The sequence below is a fragment of the Schistocerca cancellata genome, chromosome 1 (assembly GCF_023864275.1).
Source record: "Schistocerca cancellata isolate TAMUIC-IGC-003103 chromosome 1, iqSchCanc2.1, whole genome shotgun sequence".
NCBI classification, from domain to species: domain Eukaryota; kingdom Metazoa; phylum Arthropoda; class Insecta; order Orthoptera; family Acrididae; genus Schistocerca; species Schistocerca cancellata.
In genome coordinates this window covers 194614652-194633172 of record NC_064626.1, presented here as the reverse complement: position 1 = coordinate 194633172, position 18521 = coordinate 194614652, and the positions used below count along the sequence as shown (strand labels likewise).

Genomic DNA, 18521 nt, shown 5'->3' with positions numbered 1-18521 from the left:
ATGTAATGCTTTGAACCGAAAATTTCAAAATAGCGTGTCTTTTCGGGCCAGAGCCAAGATAACAGATGATGATAGACGAAAGACAGCAACACCCCGTCAGCCATCGCCGTGGACCTCAGTGGTAGCGAATTGTTGTGGCAGAGTAGATATTCGTACGCATTTTCTAAGCTCTGGAATGTATTTTTCGCGAGCGCTGTGACGACTGCAAGAAGTGTACACTGCAGCAGCCTCCTTAGCTCAGGGGCAGAGCACTGGTCTTGTAAACCAGGGGTCGTGAGTTCGATTCTCACAGGGGGCAGCACAATTTTAAATGGGCCAATGTAATGCTTTGAACCGAAAATTTCAAAATAGCGTGTCTTTTCGGGCCAGAGCCAAGATAACAGATGATGATAGACGAAAGACAGCAACACCCCGTCAGCCATCGCCGTGGACCTCAGTGGTAGCGAATTGTTGTGGCAGAGTAGATATTCGTACGCATTTTCTAAGCTCTGGAATGTAATTTTCGCGAGCGCTGTGACGACTGCAAGAAGCGTACACTGCAACAGCCTCCTTAGCTCAGGGGCAGAGCACTGGTCTTGTAAACCAGGGGTCGTGAGTTCGATTCTCACAGGGGGCAGCACAATTTTAAATGGGCCAATGTAATGCTTTGAACCGAAAATTTCAAAATAGCGTGTCTTTTCGGGCCAGAGCCAAGATAACAGATGATGATAGACGAAAGACAGCAACACCCCGTCAGCCATCGCCGTGGACCTCAGTGGTAGCGAATTGTTGTGGCAGAGTAGATATTCGTACGCATTTTCTAAGCTCTGGAATGTATTTTTCGCGAGTGCTGTGACGACTGCAAGAAGTGTACACTGCAACAGCCTCCTTAGCTCAGGGGCAGAGCACTGGTCTTGTAAACCAGGGGTCGTGAGTTCGATTCTCACAGGGGGCAGCACAATTTTAAATGGGCCAATGTAATGCTTTGAACCGAAAATTTCAAAATAGCGTGTCTTTTCGGGCCAGAGCCAAGATAACAGATGATGATAGACGAAAGACAGCAACACCCCGTCAGCCATCGCCGTGGACCTCAGTGGTAGCGAATTGTTGTGGCAGAGTAGATATTCGTACGCATTTTCTAAGCTCTGGAATGTATTTTTCGCGAGCGCTGTGACGACTGCAAGAAGTGTAAACTGCAACAGCCTCCTTAGCTCAGGGGCAGAGCACTGGTCTTGTAAACCAGGGGTCGTGAGTTCGATTCTCACAGGGGGCAGCACAATTTTAAATGGGCCAATGTAATGCTTTGAACCGAAAATTTCAAAATAGCGTGTCTTTTCGGGCCAGAGCCAAGATAACAGATGATGATAGACGAAAGACAGCAACACCCCGTCAGCCATCGCCGTGGACCTCAGTGGTAGCGAATTGTTGTGGCAGAGTAGATATTCGTACGCATTTTCTAAGCTCTGGAATGTATTTTTCGCGAGCGCTGTGACGACTGCAAGAAGTGTACACTGCAACAGCCTCCTTAGCTCAGGGGCAGAGCACTGGTCTTGTAAACCAGGGGTCGTGAGTTCGATTCTCACAGGGGGCAGCACAATTTTAAATGGGCCAATGTAATGCTTTGAACCGAAAATTTCAAAATAGCGTGTCTTTTCGGGCCAGAGCCAAGATAACAGATGATGATAGACGAAAGACAGCAACACCCCGTCAGCCATCGCCGTGGACCTCAGTGGTAGCGAATTGTTGTGGCAGAGTAGATATTCGTACGCATTTTCTAAGCTCTGGAATGTATTTTTCGCGAGCGCTGTGACGACTGCAAGAAGTGTACACTGCAACAGCCTCCTTAGCTCAGGGGCAGAGCACTGGTCTTGTAAACCAGGGGTCGTGAGTTCGATTCTCACAGGGGGCAGCACAATTTTAAATGGGCCAATGTAATGCTTTGAACCGAAAATTTCAAAATAGCGTGTCTTTTCGGGCCAGAGCCAAGATAACAGATGATGATAGACGAAAGACAGCAACACCCCGTCAGCCATCGCCGTGGACCTCAGTGGTAGCGAATTGTTGTGGCAGAGTAGATATTCGTACGCATTTTCTAAGCTCTGGAATGTATTTTTCGCGAGCGCTGTGACGACTGCAAGAAGTGTACACTGCAACAGCCTCCTTAGCTCAGGGGCAGAGCACTGGTCTTGTAAACCAGGGGTCGTGAGTTCGATTCTCACAGGGGGCAGCACAATTTTAAATGGGCCAATGTAATGCTTTGAACCGAAAATTTCAAAATAGCGTGTCTTTTCGGGCCAGAGCCAAGATAACAGATGATGATAGACGAAAGACAGCAACACCCCGTCAGCCATCGCCGTGGACCTCAGTGGTAGCGAATTGTTGTGGCAGAGTAGATATTCGTACGCATTTTCTAAGCTCTGGAATGTATTTTTCGCGAGCGCTGTGACGACTGCAAGAAGCGTACACTGCAACAGCCTCCTTAGCTCAGGGGCAGAGCACTGGTCTTGTAAACCAGGGGTCGTGAGTTCGATTCTCACAGGGGGCAGCACAATTTTAAATGGGCCAATGTAATGCTTTGAGCCGAAAATTTCAAAATAGCGTGTCTTTTCGGGCCAGAGCCAAGATAACAGATGATGATAGACGAAAGACAGCAACACCAAGTCAGCCATCGCCGTGGACCTCAGTGGTAGCGAATTGTTGTGGCAGAGTAGATATTCGTACGCATTTTCTAAGCTCTGGAATGTATTTTTCGCGAGCGCTGTGACGACTGCAAGAAGTGTACACTGCAACAGCCTCCTTAGCTCAGGGGCAGAGCACTGGTCTTGTAAACCAGGGGTCGTGAGTTCGATTCTCACAGGGGGCAGCACAATTTTAAATGGGCCAATGTAATGCTTTGAACCGAAAATTTCAAAATAGCGTGTCTTTTCGGGCCAGAGCCAAGATAACAGATGATGATAGACGAAAGACAGCAACACCCCGTCAGCCATCGCCGTGGACCTCAGTGGTAGCGAATTGTTGTGGCAGAGTAGATATTCGTACGCATTTTCTAAGCTCTGGAATGTATTTTTCGCGAGCGCTGTGACGACTGCAAGAAGTGTACACTGCAACAGCCTCCTTAGCTCAGGGGCAGAGCACTGGTCTTGTAAACCAGGGGTCGTGAGTTCGATTCTCACAGGGGGCAGCACAATTTTAAATGGGCCAATGTAATGCTTTGAACCGAAAATTTCAAAATAGCGTGTCTTTTCGGGCCAGAGCCAAGATAACAGATGATGATAGACGAAAGACAGCAACACCCCGTCAGCCATCGCCGTGGACCTCAGTGGTAGCGAATTGTTGTGGCAGAGTAGATATTCGTACGCATTTTCTAAGCTCTGGAATGTATTTTTCGCGAGCGCTGTGACGACTGCAAGAAGTGTACACTGCAACAGCCTCCTTAGCTCAGGGGCAGAGCACTGGTCTTGTAAACCAGGGGTCGTGAGTTCGATTCTCACAGGGGGCAGCACAATTTTAAATGGGCCAATGTAATGCTTTGAACCGAAAATTTCAAAATAGCGTGTCTTTTCGGGCCAGAGCCAAGATAACAGATGATGATAGACGAAAGACAGCAACACCCCGTCAGCCATCGCCGTGGACCTCAGTGGTAGCGAATTGTTGTGGCAGAGTAGATATTCGTACGCATTTTCTAAGCTCTGGAATGTATTTTTCGCGAGCGCTGTGACGACTGCAAGAAGTGTACACTGCAACAGCCTCCTTAGCTCAGGGGCAGAGCACTGGTCTTGTAAACCAGGGGTCGTGAGTTCGATTCTCACAGGGGGCAGCACAATTTTAAATGGGCCAATGTAATGCTTTGAACCGAAAATTTCAAAATAGCGTGTCTTTTCGGGCCAGAGCCAAGATAACAGATGATGATAGACGAAAGACAGCAACACCCCGTCAGCCATCGCCGTGGACCTCAGTGGTAGCGAATTGTTGTGGCAGAGTAGATATTCGTACGCATTTTCTAAGCTCTGGAATGTATTTTTCGCGAGCGCTGTGACGACTGCAAGAAGTGTACACTGCAACAGCCTCCTTAGCTCAGGGGCAGAGCACTGGTCTTGTAAACCAGGGGTCGTGAGTTCGATTCTCACAGGGGGCAGCACAATTTTAAATGGGCCAATGTAATGCTTTGAACCGAAAATTTCAAAATAGCGTGTCTTTTCGGGCCAGAGCCAAGATAACAGATGATGATAGACGAAAGACAGCAACACCCCGTCAGCCATCGCCGTGGACCTCAGTGGTAGCGAATTGTTGTGGCAGAGTAGATATTCGTACGCATTTTCTAAGCTCTGGAATGTATTTTTCGCGAGCGCTGTGACGACTGCAAGAAGTGTACACTGCAACAGCCTCCTTAGCTCAGGGGCAGAGCACTGGTCTTGTAAACCAGGGGTCGTGAGTTCGATTGTCACAGGGGGCAGCACAATTTTAAATGGGCCAATGTAATGCTTTGAACCGAAAATTTCAAAATAGCGTGTCTTTTCGGGCCAGAGCCAAGATAACAGATGATGATAGACGAAAGACAGCAACACCCCGTCAGCCATCGCCGTGGACCTCAGTGGTAGCGAATTGTTGTGGCAGAGTAGATATTCGTACGCATTTTCTAAGCTCTGGAATGTATTTTTCGCGAGCGCTGTGACGACTGCAAGAAGTGTACACTGCAACAGCCTCTTTAGCTCAGGGGCAGAGCACTGGTCTTGTAAACCAGGGGTCGTGAGTTCGATTGTCACAGGGGGCAGCACAATTTTAAATGGGCCAATGTAATGCTTTGAACCGAAAATTTCAAAATAGCGTGTCTTTTCGGGCCAGAGCCAAGATAACAGATGATGATAGACGAAAGACAGCAACACCCCGTCAGCCATCGCCGTGGACCTCAGTGGTAGCGAATTGTTGTGGCAGAGTAGATATTCGTACGCATTTTCTAAGCTCTGGAATGTATTTTTCGCGAGCGCTGTGACGACTGCAAGAAGTGTACACTGCAACAGCCTCCTTAGCTCAGGGGCAGAGCACTGGTCTTGTAAACCAGGGGTCGTGAGTTCGATTCTCACAGGGGGCAGCACAATTTTAAATGGGCCAATGTAATGCTTTGAACCGAAAATTTCAAAATAGCGTGTCTTTTCGGGCCAGAGCCAAGATAACAGATGATGATAGACGAAAGACAGCAACACCCCGTCAGCCATCGCCGTGGACCTCAGTGGTAGCGAATTGTTGTGGCAGAGTAGATATTCGTACGCATTTTCTAAGCTCTGGAATGTATTTTTCGCGAGCGCTGTGACGACTGCAAGAAGTGTACACTGCAACAGCCTCCTTAGCTCAGGGGCAGAGCACTGGTCTTGTAAACCAGGGGTCGTGAGTTCAATTCTCACAGGGGGCAGCACAATTTTAAATGGGCCAATGTAATGCTTTGAACCGAAAATTTCAAAATAGCGTGTCTTTTCGGGCCAGAGCCAAGATAACAGATGATGATAGACGAAAGACAGCAACACCCCGTCAGCCATCGCCGTGGACCTCAGTGGTAGCGAATTGTTGTGGCAGAGTAGATATTCGTACGCATTTTCTAAGCTCTGGAATGTATTTTTCGCGAGCGCTGTGACGACTGCAAGAAGTGTACACTGCAACAGCCTCCTTAGCTCAGGGGCAGAGCACTGGTCTTGTAAACCAGGGGTCGTGAGTTCGATTGTCACAGGGGGCAGCACAATTTTAAATGGGCCAATGTAATGCTTTGAACCGAAAATTTCAAAATAGCGTGTCTTTTCGGGCCAGAGCCAAGATAACAGATGATGATAGACGAAAGACAGCAACACCCCGTCAGCCATCGCCGTGGACCTCAGTGGTAGCGAATTGTTGTGGCAGAGTAGATATTCGTACGCATTTTCTAAGCTCTGGAATGTATTTTTCGCGAGCGCTGTGACGACTGCAAGAAGTGTACACTGCAACAGCCTCCTTAGCTCAGGGGCAGAGCACTGGTCTTGTAAACCAGGGGTCGTGAGTTCGATTCTCACAGGGGGCAGCACAATTTTAAATGGGCCAATGTAATGCTTTGAACCGAAAATTTCAAAATAGCGTGTCTTTTCGGGCCAGAGCCAAGATAACAGATGATGATAGACGAAAGACAGCAACACCCCGTCAGCCATCGCCGTGGACCTCAGTGGTAGCGAATTGTTGTGGCAGAGTAGATATTCGTACGCATTTTCTAAGCTCTGGAATGTATTTTTCGCGAGCGCTGTGACGACTGCAAGAAGTGTACACTGCAACAGCCTCCTTAGCTCAGGGGCAGAGCACTGGTCTTGTAAACCAGGGGTCGTGAGTTCAATTCTCACAGGGGGCAGCACAATTTTAAATGGGCCAATGTAATGCTTTGAACCGAAAATTTCAAAATAGCGTGTCTTTTCGGGCCAGAGCCAAGATAACAGATGATGATAGACGAAAGACAGCAACACCCCGTCAGCCATCGCCGTGGACCTCAGTGGTAGCGAATTGTTGTGGCAGAGTAGATATTCGTACGCATTTTCTAAGCTCTGGAATGTATTTTTCGCGAGCGCTGTGACGACTGCAAGAAGTGTACACTGCAACAGCCTCCTTAGCTCAGGGGCAGAGCACTGGTCTTGTAAACCAGGGGTCGTGAGTTCGATTCTCACAGGGGGCAGCACAATTTTAAATGGGCCAATGTAATGCTTTGAACCGAAAATTTCAAAATAGCGTGTCTTTTCGGGCCAGAGCCAAGATAACAGATGATGATAGACGAAAGACAGCAACACCCCGTCAGCCATCGCCGTGGACCTCAGTGGTAGCGAATTGTTGTGGCAGAGTAGATATTCGTACGCATTTTCTAAGCTCTGGAATGTATTTTTCGCGAGCGCTGTGACGACTGCAAGAAGTGTACACTGCAACAGCCTCCTTAGCTCAGGGGCAGAGCACTGGTCTTGTAAACCAGGGGTCGTGAGTTCAATTCTCACAGGGGGCAGCACAATTTTAAATGGGCCAATGTAATGCTTTGAACCGAAAATTTCGAAATAGCGTGTCTTTTCGGGCCAGAGCCAAGATAACAGATGATGATAGACGAAAGACAGCAACACCCCGTCAGCCATCGCCGTGGACCTCAGTGGTAGCGAATTGTTGTGGCAGAGTAGATATTCGTACGCATTTTCTAAGCTCTGGAATGTATTTTTCGCGAGCGCTGTGACGACTGCAAGAAGTGTACACTGCAACAGCCTCCTTAGCTCAGGGGCAGAGCACTGGTCATGTAAACCAGGGGTCGTGAGTTCGATTCTCACAGGGGGCAGCACAATTTTAAATGGGCCAATGTAATGCTTTGAACCGAAAATTTCAAAATAGCGTGTCTTTTCGGGCCAGAGCCAAGATAACAGATGATGATAGACGAAAGACAGCAACACCCCGTCAGCCATCGCCGTGGACCTCAGTGGTAGCGAATTGTTGTGGCAGAGTAGATATTCGTACGCATTTTCTAAGCTCTGGAATGTATTTTTCGCGAGCGCTGTGACGACTGCAAGAAGTGTACACTGCAACAGCCTCCTTAGCTCAGGGGCAGAGCACTGGTCTTGTAAACCAGGGGTCGTGAGTTCGATTCTCACAGGGGGCAGCACAATTTTAAATGGGCCAATGTAATGCTTTGAACCGAAAATTTCAAAATAGCGTGTCTTTTCGGGCCAGAGCCAAGATAACAGATGATGATAGACGAAAGACAGCAACACCCCGTCAGCCATCGCCGTGGACCTCAGTGGTAGCGAATTGTTGTGGCAGAGTAGATATTCGTACGCATTTTCTAAGCTCAGGAATGTATTTTTCGCGAGCGCTGTGACGACTGCAAGAAGTGTACACTGCAACAGCCTCCTTAGCTCAGGGGCAGAGCACTGGTCTTGTAAACCAGGGGTCGTGAGTTCGATTCTCACAGGGGGCAGCACAATTTTAAATGGGCCAATGTAATGCTTTGAACTGAAAATTTCAAAATAGCGTGTCTTTTCGGGCCAGAGCCAAGATAACAGATGATGATAGACGAAAGACAGCAACACCCCGTCAGCCATCGCCGTGGACCTCAGTGGTAGCGAATTGTTGTGGCAGAGTAGATATTCGTACGCATTTTCTAAGCTCTGGAATGTATTTTTCGCGAGCGCTGTGACGACTGCAAGAAGTGTACACTGCAACAGCCTTCTTAGCTCAGGGGCAGAGCACTGGTCTTGTAAACCAGGGGTCGTGAGTTCGATTCTCACAGGTGGCAGCACAATTTTAAATGGGCCAATGTAATGCTTTGAACCGAAAATTTCAAAATAGCGTGTCTTTTCGGGCCAGAGCCAAGATAACAGATGATGATAGACGAAAGACAGCAACACCCCGTCAGCCATCGCCGTGGACCTCAGTGGTAGCGAATTGTTGTGGCAGAGTAGATATTCGTACGCATTTTCTAAGCTCTGGAATGTATTTTTCGCGAGCGCTGTGACGACTGCAAGAAGTGTACACTGCAACAGCCTCCTTAGCTCAGGGGCAGAGCACTGGTCTTGTAAACCAGGGGTCGTGAGTTCGATTCTCACAGGGGGCAGCACAATTTTAAATGGGCCAATGTAATGCTTTGAACCGAAAATTTCAAAATAGCGTGTCTTTTCGGGCCAGAGCCAAGATAACAGATGATGATAGACGAAAGACAGCAACACCCCGTCAGCCATCGCCGTGGACCTCAGTGGTAGCGAATTGTTGTGGCAGAGTAGATATTCGTACGCATTTTCTAAGCTCTGGAATGTATTTTTCGCGAGCGCTGTGACGACTGCAAGAAGTGTACACTGGAACAGCCTCCTTAGCTCAGGGGCAGAGCACTGGTCTTGTAAACCAGGGGTCGTGAGTTCGATTCTCACAGGGGGCAGCACAATTTTAAATGGGCCAATGTAATGCTTTGAACCGAAAATTTCAAAATAGCGTGTCTTTTCGGGCCAGAGCCAAGATAACAGATGATGATAGACGAAAGACAGCAACACCCCGTCAGCCATCGCCGTGGACCTCAGTGGTAGCGAATTGTTGTGGCAGAGTAGATATTCGTACGCATTTTCTAAGCTCTGGAATGTATTTTTCGCGAGCGCTGTGACGACTGCAAGAAGTGTACACTGCAACAGCCTCCTTAGCTCAGGGGCAGAGCACTGGTCTTGTAAACCAGGGGTCGTGAGTTCGATTCTCACAGGGGGCAGCACAATTTTAAATGGGCCAATGTAATGCTTTGAACCGAAAATTTCAAAATAGCGTGTCTTTTCGGGCCAGAGCCAAGATAACAGATGATGATAGACGAAAGACAGCAACACCCCGTCAGCCATCGCCGTGGACCTCAGTGGTAGCGAATTGTTGTGGCAGAGTAGATATTCGTACGCATTTTCTAAGCTCTGGAATGTATTTTTCGCGAGCGCTGTGACGACTGCAAGAAGTGTACACTGCAACAGCCTCCTTAGCTCAGGGGCAGAGCACTGGTCTTGTAAACCAGGGGTCGTGAGTTCGATTGTCACAGGGGGCAGCACAATTTTAAATGGGCCAATGTAATGCTTTGAACCGAAAATTTCAAAATAGCGTGTCTTTTCGGGCCAGAGCCAAGATAACAGATGATGATAGACGAAAGACAGCAACACCCCGTCAGCCATCGCCGTGGACCTCAGTGGTAGCGAATTGTTGTGGCAGAGTAGATATTCGTACGCATTTTCTAAGCTCTGGAATGTATTTTTCGCGAGCGCTGTGACGACTGCAAGAAGTGTACACTGCAACAGCCTCCTTAGCTCAGGGGCAGAGCACTGGTCTTGTAAACCAGGGGTCGTGAGTTCGATTCTCACAGGGGGCAGCACAATTTTAAATGGGCCAATGTAATGCTTTGAACCGAAAATTTCAAAATAGCGTGTCTTTTCGGGCCAGAGCCAAGATAACAGATGATGATAGACGAAAGACAGCAACACCCCGTCAGCCATCGCCGTGGACCTCAGTGGTAGCGAATTGTTGTGGCAGAGTAGATATTCGTACGCATTTTCTAAGCTCTGGAATGTATTTTTCGCGAGCGCTGTGACGACTGCAAGAAGTGTACACTGCAACAGCCTCCTTAGCTCAGGGGCAGAGCACTGGTCTTGTAAACCAGGGGTCGTGAGTTCGATTCTCACAGGGGGCAGCACAATTTTAAATGGGCCAATGTAATGCTTTGAACCGAAAATTTCAAAATAGCGTGTCTTTTCGGGCCAGAGCCAAGATAACAGATGATGATAGACGAAAGACAGCAACACCCCGTCAGCCATCGCCGTGGACCTCAGTGGTAGCGAATTGTTGTGGCAGAGTAGATATTCGTACGCATTTTCTAAGCTCTGGAATGTATTTTTCGCGAGCGCTGTGACGACTGCAAGAAGTGTACACTGCAACAGCCTCCTTAGCTCAGGGGCAGAGCACTGGTCTTGTAAACCAGGGGTCGTGAGTTCGATTCTCACAGGGGGCAGCACAATTTTAAATGGGCCAATGTAATGCTTTGAACCGAAAATTTCAAAATAGCGTGTCTTTTCGGGCCAGAGCCAAGATAACAGATGATGATAGACGAAAGACAGCAACACCCCGTCAGCCATCGCCGTGGACCTCAGTGGTAGCGAATTGTTGTGGCAGAGTAGATATTCGTACGCATTTTCTAAGCTCTGGAATGTATTTTTCGCGAGCGCTGTGACGACTGCAAGAAGTGTACACTGCAACAGCCTCCTTAGCTCAGGGGCAGAGCACTGGTCTTGTAAACCAGGGGTCGTGAGTTCGATTGTCACAGGGGGCAGCACAATTTTAAATGGGCCAATGTAATGCTTTGAACCGAAAATTTCAAAATAGCGTGTCTTTTCGGGCCAGAGCCAAGATAACAGATGATGATAGACGAAAGACAGCAACACCCCGTCAGCCATCGCCGTGGACCTCAGTGGTAGCGAATTGTTGTGGCAGAGTAGATATTCGTACGCATTTTCTAAGCTCTGGAATGTATTTTTCGCGAGCGCTGTGACGACTGCAAGAAGTGTACACTGCAACAGCCTCCTTAGCTCAGGGGCAGAGCACTGGTCTTGTAAACCAGGGGTCGTGAGTTCGATTGTCACAGGGGGCAGCACAATTTTAAATGGGCCAATGTAATGCTTTGAACCGAAAACTTCAAAATAGCGTGTCTTTTCGGGCCAGAGCCAAGATAACAGATGATGATAGACGAAAGACAGCAACACCCCGTCAGCCATCGCCGTGGACCTCAGTGGTAGCGAATTGTTGTGGCAGAGTAGATATTCGTACGCATTTTCTAAGCTCTGGAATGTATTTTTCGCGAGCGCTGTGACGACTGCAAGAAGTGTACACTGCAACAGCCTCCTTAGCTCAGGGGCAGAGCACTGGTCTTGTAAACCAGGGGTCGTGAGTTCGATTCTCACAGGGGGCAGCACAATTTTAAATGGGCCAATGTAATGCTTTGAACCGAAAATTTCAAAATAGCGTGTCTTTTCGGGCCAGAGCCAAGATAACAGATGATGATAGACGAAAGACAGCAACACCCCGTCAGCCATCGCCGTGGACATCAGTGGTAGCGAATTGTTGTGGCAGAGTAGATATTCGTACGCATTTTCTAAGCTCTGGAATGTATTTTTCGCGAGCGCTGTGACGACTGCAAGAAGTGTACACTGCAACAGCCTCCTTAGCTCAGGGGCAGAGCACTGGTCTTGTAAACCAGGGGTCGTGAGTTCGATTCTCACAGGGGGCAGCACAATTTTAAATGGGCCAATGTAATGCTTTGAACCGAAAATTTCAAAATAGCGTGTCTTTTCGGGCCAGAGCCAAGATAACAGATGATGATAGACGAAAGACAGCAACACCCCGTCAGCCATCGCCGTGGACCTCAGTGGTAGCGAATTGTTGTGGCAGAGTAGATATTCGTACGCATTTTCTAAGCTCTGGAATGTATTTTTCGCGAGCGCTGTGACGACTGCAAGAAATATACACTGCAACAGCCTCCTTAGCTCAGGGGCAGAGCACTGGTCTTGTAAACCAGGGGTCGTGAGTTCGATTCTCAGAGGGGGCAGCACAATTTTAAATGGGCCAATGTAATACTTTGAACCGAAAATTTCAAAATAGCGTGTCTTTTCGGGCCAGAGCCAAGATAACAGATGATGATAGACGAAAGACAGCAACACCCCGTCAGCCATCGCCGTGGACCTCAGTGGTAGCGAATTGTTGTGGCAGAGTAGATATTCGTACGCATTTTCTAAGCTCTGGAATGTATTTTTCGCGAGCGCTGTGACGACTGCAAGAAGTGTACACTGCAACAGCCTCCTTAGCTCAGGGGCAGAGCACTGGTCTTGTAAACCAGGGGTCGTGAGTTCGATTCTCACAGGGGGCAGCACAATTTTAAATGGGCCAATGTAATGCTTTGAACCGAAAATTTCAAAATAGCGTGTCTTTTCGGGCCAGAGCCAAGATAACAGATGATGATAGACGAAAGACAGCAACACCCCGTCAGCCATCGCCGTGGACCTCAGTGGTAGCGAATTGTTGTGGCAGAGTAGATATTCGTACGCATTTTCTAAGCTCTGGAATGTATTTTTCGCGAGCGCTGTGACGACTGCAAGAAGTGTACACTGCAACAGCCTCCTTAGCTCAGGGGCAGAGCACTGGTCTTGTAAACCAGGGGTCGTGAGTTCGATTCTCACAGGGGGCAGCACAATTTTAAATGGGCCAATGTAATGCTTTGAACCGAAAATTTCAAAATAGCGTGTCTTTTCGGGCCAGAGCCAAGATAACAGATGATGATAGACGAAAGACAGCAACACCCCGTCAGCCATCGCCGTGGACCTCAGTGGTAGCGAATTGTTGTGGCAGAGTAGATATTCGTACGCATTTTCTAAGCTCTGGAATGTATTTTTCGCGAGCGCTGTGACGACTGCAAGAAGTGTACACTGCAACAGCCTCCTTAGCTCAGGGGCAGAGCACTGGTTTTGTAAACCAGGGGTCGTGAGTTCGATTGTCACAGGGGGCAGCACAATTTTAAATGGGCCAATGTAATGCTTTGAACCGAAAATTTCAAAATAGCGTGTCTTTTCGGGCCAGAGCCAAGATAACAGATGATGATAGACGAAAGACAGCAACACCCCGTCAGCCATCGCCGTGGACCTCAGTGGTAGCGAATTGTTGTGGCAGAGTAGATATTCGTACGCATTTTCCAAGCTCTGGAATGTATTTTTCGCGAGCGCTGTGACGACTGCAAGAAGTGTACACTGCAACAGCCTCCTTAGCTCAGGGGCAGAGCACTGGTCTTGTAAACTAGGGGTCGTGAGTTCGATTCTCACAGGGGGCAGCACAATTTTAAATGGGCCAATGTAATGCTTTGAACCGAAAATTTCAAAATAGGGTGTCTTTTCGGGCCAGAGCCAAGATAACAGATGATGATAGACGAAAGACAGCAACACCCCGTCAGCCATCGCCGTGGACCTCAGTGGTAGCGAATTGTTGTGGCAGAGTAGATATTCGTACGCATTTTCTAAGCTCTGGAATGTATTTTTCGCGAGCGCTGTGACAACTGCAAGAAGTGTACACTGCAACAGCCTCCTTAGCTCAGGGGCAGAGCACTGGTCTTGTAAACCAGGGGTCGTGAGTTCGATTCTCACAGGGGGCAGCACAATTTTAAATGGGCCAATGTAATGCTTTGAACCGAAAATTTCAAAATAGCGTGTCTTTTCGGGCCAGAGCCAAGATAACAGATGATGATAGACGAAAGACAGCAACACCCCGTCAGCCATCGCCGTGGACCTCAGTGGTAGCGAATTGTTGTGGCAGAGTAGTTATTCGTACGCATTTTCTAAGCTCTGGAATGTATTTTTCGCGAGCGCTGTGACGACTGCAAGAAGTGTAAACTGCAACAGCCTCCTTAGCTCAGGGGCAGAGCACTGGTCTTGTAAACCAGGGGTCGTGAGTTCGATTCTCACAGGGGGCAGCACAATTTTAAATGGGCCAATGTAATGCTTTGAACCGAAAATTATAAAATAGCGTGTCTTTTCGGGCCAGAGCCAAGATAACAGATGATGATAGACGAAAGACAGCAACACCCCGTCAGCCATCGCCGTGGACCTCAGTGGTAGCGAATTGTTGTGGCAGAGTAGATATTCGTACGCATTTTCTAAGCTCTGGAATGTATTTTTCGCGAGCGCTGTGACGACTGCAAGAAGTGTACACTGCAACAGCCTCCTTAGCTCAGGGGCAGAGCACTGGTCTTGTAAACCAGGGGTCGTGAGTTCGATTCTCACAGGGGGCAGCACAATTTTAAATGGGCCAATGTAATGCTTTGAACCGAAAATTTCAAAATAGCGTGTCTTTTCGGGCCAGAGCCAAGATAACAGATGATGATAGGCGAAAGACAGCAACACCCCGTCAGCCATCGCCGTGGACCTCAGTGGTAGCGAATTGTTGTGGCAGAGTAGATATTCGTACGCATTTTCTAAGCTCTGGAATGTATTTTTCGCGAGCGCTGTGACGACTGCAAGAAGTGTACACTGCAACAGCCTCCTTAGCTCAGGGGCAGAGCACTGGTCTTGTAAACCAGGGGTCGTGAGTTCGATTCTCACAGGGGGCAGCACAATTTTAAATGGGCCAATGTAATGCTTTGAACCGAAAATTTCAAAATAGCGTGTCTTTTCGGGCCAGAGCCAAGATAACAGATGATGATAGACGAAAGACAGCAACACCCCGTCAGCCATCGCCGAGGACCTCAGTGGTAGCGAATTGTTGTGGCAGAGTAGATATTCGTACGCATTTTCTAAGGTCTGGAATGTATTTTTCGCGAGCGCTGTGACGACTGCAAGAAGTGTACACTGCAACAGCCTCCTTAGCTCAGGGGCAGAGCACTGGTCTTGTAAACCAGGCGTCGTGAGTTCGATTCTCACAGGGGGCAGCACAATTTTAAATGGGCCAATGTAATGCTTTGAACCGAAAATTTCAAAATAGCGTGTCTTTTCGGGCCAGAGCCAAGATAACAGATGATGATAGACGAAAGACAGCAACACCCCGTCAGCCATCGCCGTGGACCTCAGTGGTAGCGAATTGTTGTGGCAGAGTAGATATTCGTACGCATTTTCTAAGCTCTGGAATGTATTTTTCGCGAGCGCTGTGACGACTGCAAGAAGTGTACACTGCAACAGCCTCCTTAGCTCAGGGGCAGAGCACTGGTCTTGTAAACCAGGGGTCGTGAGTTCGATTCTCACAGGGGGCAGCACAATTTTAAATGGGCCAATGTAATGCTTTGAACCGAAAATTTCAAAATAGCGTGTCTTTTCGGGCCAGAGCCAAGATAACAGATGATGATAGACGAAAGACAGCAACACCCCGTCAGCCATCGCCGTGGACCTCAGTGGTAGCGAATTGTTGTGGCAGAGTAGATATTCGTACGCATTTTCTAAGCTCTGGAATGTATTTTTCGCGAGCGCTGTGACGACTGCAAGAAGTGTACACTGCAACAGCCTCCTTAGCTCAGGGGCAGAGCACTGGTCTTGTAAACCAGGGGTCGTGAGTTCGATTCTCACAGGGGGCAGCACAATTTTAAATGGGCCAATGTAATGCTTTGAACCGAAAATTTCAAAATAGCGTGTCTTTTCGGGCCCGAGCCAAGATAACAGATGATGATAGACGAAAGACAGCAACACCCCGTCAGCCATCGCCGTGGACCTCAGTGGTAGCGAATTGTTGTGGCAGAGTAGATATTCGTACGCATTTTCTAAGCTCTGGAATGTATTTTTCGCGAGCGCTGTGACGACTGCAAGAAGTGTAAACTGCAACAGCCTCCTTAGCTCAGGGGCAGAGCACTGGTCTTGTAAACCAGGGGTCGTGAGTTCGATTCTCACAGGGGGCAGCACAATTTTAAATGGGCCAATGTAATGCTTTGAACCGAAAATTTCAAAATAGCGTGTCTTTTCGGGCCAGAGCCAAGATAACAGATGATGATAGACGAAAGACAGCAACACCCCGTCAGCCATCGCCGTGGACCTCAGTGGTAGCGAATTGTTGTGGCAGAGTAGATATTCGTACGCATTTTCTAAGCTCTGGAATGTATTTTTCGCGAGCGCTGTGACGACTGCAAGAAGTGTACACTGCAACAGCCTCCTTAGCTCAGGGGCAGAGCACTGGTCTTGTAAACCAGGGGTCGTGAGTTCGATTCTCACAGGGGGCAGCACAATTTTGAATGGGCCAATGTAATGCTTTGAACCGAAAATTTCAAAATAGCGTGTCTTTTCGGGCCAGAGCCAAGATAACAGATGATGATAGACGAAAGACAGCAACACCCCGTCAGCCATCGCCGTGGACCTCAGTGGTAGCGAATTGTTGTGGCAGAGTAGATATTCGTACGCATTTTCTAAGCTCTGGAATGTATTTTTCGCGAGCGCTGTGACGACTGCAAGAAGTGTACACTGCAACAGCCTCCTTAGCTCAGGGGCAGAGCACTGGTCTTGTAAACCAGGGGTCGTGAGTTCGATTCTCACAGGGGGCAGCACAATTTTAAATGGGCCAATGTAATGCTTTGAACCGAAAATTTCAAAATAGCGTGTCTTTTCGGGCCAGAGCCAAGATAACAGATGATGATAGACGAAAGACAGCAACACCCCGTCAGCCATCGCCGTGGACCTCAGTGGTAGCGAATTGTTGTGGCAGAGTAGATATTCGTACGCATTTTCTAAGCTCTGGAATGTATTTTTCGCGAGCGCTGTGACGACTGCAAGAAGTGTACACTGCAACAGCCTCCTTAGCTCAGGGGCAGAGCACTGGTCTTGTAAACCAGGGGTCGTGAGTTCGATTCTCACAGGGGGCAGCACAATTTTAAATGGGCCAATGTAATGCTTTGAACCGAAAATTTCAAAATAGCGTGTCTTTTCGGGCCAGAGCCAAGATAACAGATGATGATAGACGAAAGACAGCAACACCCCGTCAGCCATCGCCGTGGACCTCAGTGGTAGCGAATTGTTGTGGCAGAGTAGATATTCGTACGCATTTCCTAAGCTCTGGAATGTATTTTTCGCGAGCGCTGTGACGACTGCAAGAAGTGTACACTGCAACAGCCTCCTTAGCTCAGGGGCAGAGCACTGGTCTTGTAAACCAGGGGTCGTGAGTTCGATTCTCACAGGGGGCAGCACAATTTTAAATGGGCCAATGTAATGCTTTGAACCGAAAATTTCAAAATAGCGTGTCTTTTCGGGCCAGAGCCAAGATAACAGATGATGATAGACGAAAGACAGCAACACCCCGTCAGCCATCGCCGTGGACCTCAGTGGTAGCGAATTGTTGTGGCAGAGTAGATATTCGTACGCATTTTCTAAGCTCTGGAATGTATTTTTCGCGAGCGCTGTGACGACTGCAAGAAGTGTACACTGCAACAGCCTCCTTAGCTCAGGGGCAGAGCACTGGTCTTGTAAACCAGGGGTCGTGAGTTCGATTCTCACAGGGGGCAGCACAATTTTAAATGGGCCAATGTAATGCTTTGAACCGAAAATTTCAAAATAGCGTGTCTTTTCGGGCCAGAGCCAAGATAACAGATGATGATAGACGAAAGACAGCAACACCCCGTCAGCCATCGCCGTGGACCTCAGTGGTAGCGAATTGTTGTGGCAGAGTAGATATTCGTACGCATTTTCTAAGCTCTGGAATGTATTTTTCGCGAGCGCTGTGACGACTGCAAGAAGTGTACACTGCAACAGCCTCCTTAGCTCAGGGGCAGAGCACTGGTCTTGTAAACGAGGGGTCGTGAGTTCGATTCTCACAGGGGGAAGCACAATTTTAAATGGGCCAATGTAATGCTTTGAACCGAAAATTTCAAAATAGCGTGTCTTTTCGGGCCAGAGCCAAGATAACAGATGATGATAGACGAAAGACAGCAACACCCCGTCAGCCATCGCCGTGGACCTCAGTGGTAGCGAATTGTTGTGGCAGAGTAGATATTCGTACGCATTTCCTAAGCTCTGGAATGTATTTTTCGCGAGCGCTGTGACGACTGCAAGAAGTGTACACTGCAACAGCCTCCTTAGCTCAGGGGCAGAGCACTGGTCTTGTAAACCAGGGGTCGTGAGTTCGATTCTCACAGGGGGCAGCACAATTTTAAATGGGCCAATGTAATGCTTTGAACCGAAAATTTCAAAATAGCGTGTCTTTTCGGGCCAGAGCCAAGATAACAGATGATGATAGACGAAAGACAGCAACACCCCGTCAGCCATCGCCGTGGACCTCAGTGGTAGCGAATTGTTGTGGCAGAGTAGATATTCGTACGCATTTTCTAAGCTCTGGAATGTATTTTTCGCGAGCGCTGTGACGACTGCAAGAAGTGTACACTGCAACAGCCTCCTTAGCTCAGGGGCAGAGCACTGGTCTTGTAAACCAGGGGTCGTGAGTTCGATTCTCACAGGGGGCAGCACAATTTTAAATGGGCCAATGTAATGCTTTGAACCGAAAATTTCAAAATAGCGTGTCTTTTCGGGCCAGAGCCAAGATAACAGATGATGATAGAC

At 48.3% G+C, this 18521-nt stretch overlaps 58 non-coding genes across 58 annotated transcripts; all 58 read left to right on the top strand.

Annotated features, from left to right (window-relative positions):
• The first annotated feature begins 226 nt into the window (after positions 1-226).
• On the top strand, positions 227-298 carry Trnat-ugu (transfer RNA threonine (anticodon UGU)). The gene has a single exon. It is a non-coding gene; the product is annotated as a tRNA-Thr (tRNA).
• Positions 299-544: 246 nt separating this feature from the next.
• Trnat-ugu (transfer RNA threonine (anticodon UGU)) lies at positions 545-616 on the top strand. The gene has a single exon. It is a non-coding gene; the product is annotated as a tRNA-Thr (tRNA).
• A 246-nt stretch (positions 617-862) lies between these two features.
• On the top strand, positions 863-934 carry Trnat-ugu (transfer RNA threonine (anticodon UGU)). Its single transcript has one exon. It is a non-coding gene; the product is annotated as a tRNA-Thr (tRNA).
• Positions 935-1180: 246 nt separating this feature from the next.
• Trnat-ugu (transfer RNA threonine (anticodon UGU)) lies at positions 1181-1252 on the top strand. Its single transcript has one exon. It is a non-coding gene; the product is annotated as a tRNA-Thr (tRNA).
• A 246-nt stretch (positions 1253-1498) lies between these two features.
• Trnat-ugu (transfer RNA threonine (anticodon UGU)) lies at positions 1499-1570 on the top strand. Its single transcript has one exon. It is a non-coding gene; the product is annotated as a tRNA-Thr (tRNA).
• A 246-nt stretch (positions 1571-1816) lies between these two features.
• Trnat-ugu (transfer RNA threonine (anticodon UGU)) lies at positions 1817-1888 on the top strand. The gene has a single exon. It is a non-coding gene; the product is annotated as a tRNA-Thr (tRNA).
• A 246-nt stretch (positions 1889-2134) lies between these two features.
• Positions 2135-2206, top strand: Trnat-ugu (transfer RNA threonine (anticodon UGU)). The gene has a single exon. It is a non-coding gene; the product is annotated as a tRNA-Thr (tRNA).
• A 246-nt stretch (positions 2207-2452) lies between these two features.
• Positions 2453-2524, top strand: Trnat-ugu (transfer RNA threonine (anticodon UGU)). Its single transcript has one exon. It is a non-coding gene; the product is annotated as a tRNA-Thr (tRNA).
• Positions 2525-2770: 246 nt separating this feature from the next.
• Trnat-ugu (transfer RNA threonine (anticodon UGU)) lies at positions 2771-2842 on the top strand. Its single transcript has one exon. It is a non-coding gene; the product is annotated as a tRNA-Thr (tRNA).
• A 246-nt stretch (positions 2843-3088) lies between these two features.
• Positions 3089-3160, top strand: Trnat-ugu (transfer RNA threonine (anticodon UGU)). The gene has a single exon. It is a non-coding gene; the product is annotated as a tRNA-Thr (tRNA).
• Positions 3161-3406: 246 nt separating this feature from the next.
• Trnat-ugu (transfer RNA threonine (anticodon UGU)) lies at positions 3407-3478 on the top strand. Its single transcript has one exon. It is a non-coding gene; the product is annotated as a tRNA-Thr (tRNA).
• A 246-nt stretch (positions 3479-3724) lies between these two features.
• Trnat-ugu (transfer RNA threonine (anticodon UGU)) lies at positions 3725-3796 on the top strand. The gene has a single exon. It is a non-coding gene; the product is annotated as a tRNA-Thr (tRNA).
• A 246-nt stretch (positions 3797-4042) lies between these two features.
• On the top strand, positions 4043-4114 carry Trnat-ugu (transfer RNA threonine (anticodon UGU)). The gene has a single exon. It is a non-coding gene; the product is annotated as a tRNA-Thr (tRNA).
• Positions 4115-4360: 246 nt separating this feature from the next.
• Trnat-ugu (transfer RNA threonine (anticodon UGU)) lies at positions 4361-4432 on the top strand. The gene has a single exon. It is a non-coding gene; the product is annotated as a tRNA-Thr (tRNA).
• Positions 4433-4678: 246 nt separating this feature from the next.
• Trnat-ugu (transfer RNA threonine (anticodon UGU)) lies at positions 4679-4750 on the top strand. The gene has a single exon. It is a non-coding gene; the product is annotated as a tRNA-Thr (tRNA).
• A 246-nt stretch (positions 4751-4996) lies between these two features.
• Positions 4997-5068, top strand: Trnat-ugu (transfer RNA threonine (anticodon UGU)). The gene has a single exon. It is a non-coding gene; the product is annotated as a tRNA-Thr (tRNA).
• A 246-nt stretch (positions 5069-5314) lies between these two features.
• On the top strand, positions 5315-5386 carry Trnat-ugu (transfer RNA threonine (anticodon UGU)). The gene has a single exon. It is a non-coding gene; the product is annotated as a tRNA-Thr (tRNA).
• Positions 5387-5632: 246 nt separating this feature from the next.
• On the top strand, positions 5633-5704 carry Trnat-ugu (transfer RNA threonine (anticodon UGU)). Its single transcript has one exon. It is a non-coding gene; the product is annotated as a tRNA-Thr (tRNA).
• A 246-nt stretch (positions 5705-5950) lies between these two features.
• Positions 5951-6022, top strand: Trnat-ugu (transfer RNA threonine (anticodon UGU)). Its single transcript has one exon. It is a non-coding gene; the product is annotated as a tRNA-Thr (tRNA).
• Positions 6023-6268: 246 nt separating this feature from the next.
• Positions 6269-6340, top strand: Trnat-ugu (transfer RNA threonine (anticodon UGU)). Its single transcript has one exon. It is a non-coding gene; the product is annotated as a tRNA-Thr (tRNA).
• A 246-nt stretch (positions 6341-6586) lies between these two features.
• Positions 6587-6658, top strand: Trnat-ugu (transfer RNA threonine (anticodon UGU)). Its single transcript has one exon. It is a non-coding gene; the product is annotated as a tRNA-Thr (tRNA).
• Positions 6659-6904: 246 nt separating this feature from the next.
• Trnat-ugu (transfer RNA threonine (anticodon UGU)) lies at positions 6905-6976 on the top strand. Its single transcript has one exon. It is a non-coding gene; the product is annotated as a tRNA-Thr (tRNA).
• A 246-nt stretch (positions 6977-7222) lies between these two features.
• Trnat-ugu (transfer RNA threonine (anticodon UGU)) lies at positions 7223-7294 on the top strand. Its single transcript has one exon. It is a non-coding gene; the product is annotated as a tRNA-Thr (tRNA).
• A 246-nt stretch (positions 7295-7540) lies between these two features.
• On the top strand, positions 7541-7612 carry Trnat-ugu (transfer RNA threonine (anticodon UGU)). Its single transcript has one exon. It is a non-coding gene; the product is annotated as a tRNA-Thr (tRNA).
• A 246-nt stretch (positions 7613-7858) lies between these two features.
• Positions 7859-7930, top strand: Trnat-ugu (transfer RNA threonine (anticodon UGU)). Its single transcript has one exon. It is a non-coding gene; the product is annotated as a tRNA-Thr (tRNA).
• A 246-nt stretch (positions 7931-8176) lies between these two features.
• Trnat-ugu (transfer RNA threonine (anticodon UGU)) lies at positions 8177-8248 on the top strand. The gene has a single exon. It is a non-coding gene; the product is annotated as a tRNA-Thr (tRNA).
• Positions 8249-8494: 246 nt separating this feature from the next.
• Positions 8495-8566, top strand: Trnat-ugu (transfer RNA threonine (anticodon UGU)). Its single transcript has one exon. It is a non-coding gene; the product is annotated as a tRNA-Thr (tRNA).
• Positions 8567-8812: 246 nt separating this feature from the next.
• On the top strand, positions 8813-8884 carry Trnat-ugu (transfer RNA threonine (anticodon UGU)). Its single transcript has one exon. It is a non-coding gene; the product is annotated as a tRNA-Thr (tRNA).
• Positions 8885-9130: 246 nt separating this feature from the next.
• Positions 9131-9202, top strand: Trnat-ugu (transfer RNA threonine (anticodon UGU)). The gene has a single exon. It is a non-coding gene; the product is annotated as a tRNA-Thr (tRNA).
• A 246-nt stretch (positions 9203-9448) lies between these two features.
• Trnat-ugu (transfer RNA threonine (anticodon UGU)) lies at positions 9449-9520 on the top strand. Its single transcript has one exon. It is a non-coding gene; the product is annotated as a tRNA-Thr (tRNA).
• A 246-nt stretch (positions 9521-9766) lies between these two features.
• On the top strand, positions 9767-9838 carry Trnat-ugu (transfer RNA threonine (anticodon UGU)). The gene has a single exon. It is a non-coding gene; the product is annotated as a tRNA-Thr (tRNA).
• Positions 9839-10084: 246 nt separating this feature from the next.
• Positions 10085-10156, top strand: Trnat-ugu (transfer RNA threonine (anticodon UGU)). The gene has a single exon. It is a non-coding gene; the product is annotated as a tRNA-Thr (tRNA).
• A 246-nt stretch (positions 10157-10402) lies between these two features.
• On the top strand, positions 10403-10474 carry Trnat-ugu (transfer RNA threonine (anticodon UGU)). The gene has a single exon. It is a non-coding gene; the product is annotated as a tRNA-Thr (tRNA).
• A 246-nt stretch (positions 10475-10720) lies between these two features.
• Positions 10721-10792, top strand: Trnat-ugu (transfer RNA threonine (anticodon UGU)). Its single transcript has one exon. It is a non-coding gene; the product is annotated as a tRNA-Thr (tRNA).
• Positions 10793-11038: 246 nt separating this feature from the next.
• Trnat-ugu (transfer RNA threonine (anticodon UGU)) lies at positions 11039-11110 on the top strand. Its single transcript has one exon. It is a non-coding gene; the product is annotated as a tRNA-Thr (tRNA).
• Positions 11111-11356: 246 nt separating this feature from the next.
• On the top strand, positions 11357-11428 carry Trnat-ugu (transfer RNA threonine (anticodon UGU)). Its single transcript has one exon. It is a non-coding gene; the product is annotated as a tRNA-Thr (tRNA).
• Positions 11429-11674: 246 nt separating this feature from the next.
• Trnat-ugu (transfer RNA threonine (anticodon UGU)) lies at positions 11675-11746 on the top strand. The gene has a single exon. It is a non-coding gene; the product is annotated as a tRNA-Thr (tRNA).
• A 246-nt stretch (positions 11747-11992) lies between these two features.
• Positions 11993-12064, top strand: Trnat-ugu (transfer RNA threonine (anticodon UGU)). Its single transcript has one exon. It is a non-coding gene; the product is annotated as a tRNA-Thr (tRNA).
• Positions 12065-12310: 246 nt separating this feature from the next.
• Positions 12311-12382, top strand: Trnat-ugu (transfer RNA threonine (anticodon UGU)). Its single transcript has one exon. It is a non-coding gene; the product is annotated as a tRNA-Thr (tRNA).
• A 246-nt stretch (positions 12383-12628) lies between these two features.
• Trnat-ugu (transfer RNA threonine (anticodon UGU)) lies at positions 12629-12700 on the top strand. The gene has a single exon. It is a non-coding gene; the product is annotated as a tRNA-Thr (tRNA).
• A 246-nt stretch (positions 12701-12946) lies between these two features.
• Trnat-ugu (transfer RNA threonine (anticodon UGU)) lies at positions 12947-13018 on the top strand. The gene has a single exon. It is a non-coding gene; the product is annotated as a tRNA-Thr (tRNA).
• A 246-nt stretch (positions 13019-13264) lies between these two features.
• Trnat-ugu (transfer RNA threonine (anticodon UGU)) lies at positions 13265-13336 on the top strand. Its single transcript has one exon. It is a non-coding gene; the product is annotated as a tRNA-Thr (tRNA).
• A 246-nt stretch (positions 13337-13582) lies between these two features.
• On the top strand, positions 13583-13654 carry Trnat-ugu (transfer RNA threonine (anticodon UGU)). Its single transcript has one exon. It is a non-coding gene; the product is annotated as a tRNA-Thr (tRNA).
• Positions 13655-13900: 246 nt separating this feature from the next.
• Positions 13901-13972, top strand: Trnat-ugu (transfer RNA threonine (anticodon UGU)). The gene has a single exon. It is a non-coding gene; the product is annotated as a tRNA-Thr (tRNA).
• A 246-nt stretch (positions 13973-14218) lies between these two features.
• Trnat-ugu (transfer RNA threonine (anticodon UGU)) lies at positions 14219-14290 on the top strand. Its single transcript has one exon. It is a non-coding gene; the product is annotated as a tRNA-Thr (tRNA).
• Positions 14291-14536: 246 nt separating this feature from the next.
• Positions 14537-14608, top strand: Trnat-ugu (transfer RNA threonine (anticodon UGU)). The gene has a single exon. It is a non-coding gene; the product is annotated as a tRNA-Thr (tRNA).
• Positions 14609-14854: 246 nt separating this feature from the next.
• Positions 14855-14926, top strand: Trnat-ugu (transfer RNA threonine (anticodon UGU)). The gene has a single exon. It is a non-coding gene; the product is annotated as a tRNA-Thr (tRNA).
• A 246-nt stretch (positions 14927-15172) lies between these two features.
• On the top strand, positions 15173-15244 carry Trnat-ugu (transfer RNA threonine (anticodon UGU)). The gene has a single exon. It is a non-coding gene; the product is annotated as a tRNA-Thr (tRNA).
• Positions 15245-15490: 246 nt separating this feature from the next.
• Positions 15491-15562, top strand: Trnat-ugu (transfer RNA threonine (anticodon UGU)). The gene has a single exon. It is a non-coding gene; the product is annotated as a tRNA-Thr (tRNA).
• Positions 15563-15808: 246 nt separating this feature from the next.
• Positions 15809-15880, top strand: Trnat-ugu (transfer RNA threonine (anticodon UGU)). Its single transcript has one exon. It is a non-coding gene; the product is annotated as a tRNA-Thr (tRNA).
• Positions 15881-16126: 246 nt separating this feature from the next.
• Trnat-ugu (transfer RNA threonine (anticodon UGU)) lies at positions 16127-16198 on the top strand. Its single transcript has one exon. It is a non-coding gene; the product is annotated as a tRNA-Thr (tRNA).
• A 246-nt stretch (positions 16199-16444) lies between these two features.
• On the top strand, positions 16445-16516 carry Trnat-ugu (transfer RNA threonine (anticodon UGU)). Its single transcript has one exon. It is a non-coding gene; the product is annotated as a tRNA-Thr (tRNA).
• Positions 16517-16762: 246 nt separating this feature from the next.
• Trnat-ugu (transfer RNA threonine (anticodon UGU)) lies at positions 16763-16834 on the top strand. Its single transcript has one exon. It is a non-coding gene; the product is annotated as a tRNA-Thr (tRNA).
• A 246-nt stretch (positions 16835-17080) lies between these two features.
• Trnat-ugu (transfer RNA threonine (anticodon UGU)) lies at positions 17081-17152 on the top strand. Its single transcript has one exon. It is a non-coding gene; the product is annotated as a tRNA-Thr (tRNA).
• A 246-nt stretch (positions 17153-17398) lies between these two features.
• Trnat-ugu (transfer RNA threonine (anticodon UGU)) lies at positions 17399-17470 on the top strand. The gene has a single exon. It is a non-coding gene; the product is annotated as a tRNA-Thr (tRNA).
• A 246-nt stretch (positions 17471-17716) lies between these two features.
• Positions 17717-17791, top strand: Trnat-ugu (transfer RNA threonine (anticodon UGU)). The gene has a single exon. It is a non-coding gene; the product is annotated as a tRNA-Thr (tRNA).
• A 243-nt stretch (positions 17792-18034) lies between these two features.
• On the top strand, positions 18035-18106 carry Trnat-ugu (transfer RNA threonine (anticodon UGU)). Its single transcript has one exon. It is a non-coding gene; the product is annotated as a tRNA-Thr (tRNA).
• Positions 18107-18352: 246 nt separating this feature from the next.
• Positions 18353-18424, top strand: Trnat-ugu (transfer RNA threonine (anticodon UGU)). The gene has a single exon. It is a non-coding gene; the product is annotated as a tRNA-Thr (tRNA).
• The last annotated feature ends 97 nt before the right edge of the window (positions 18425-18521 follow it).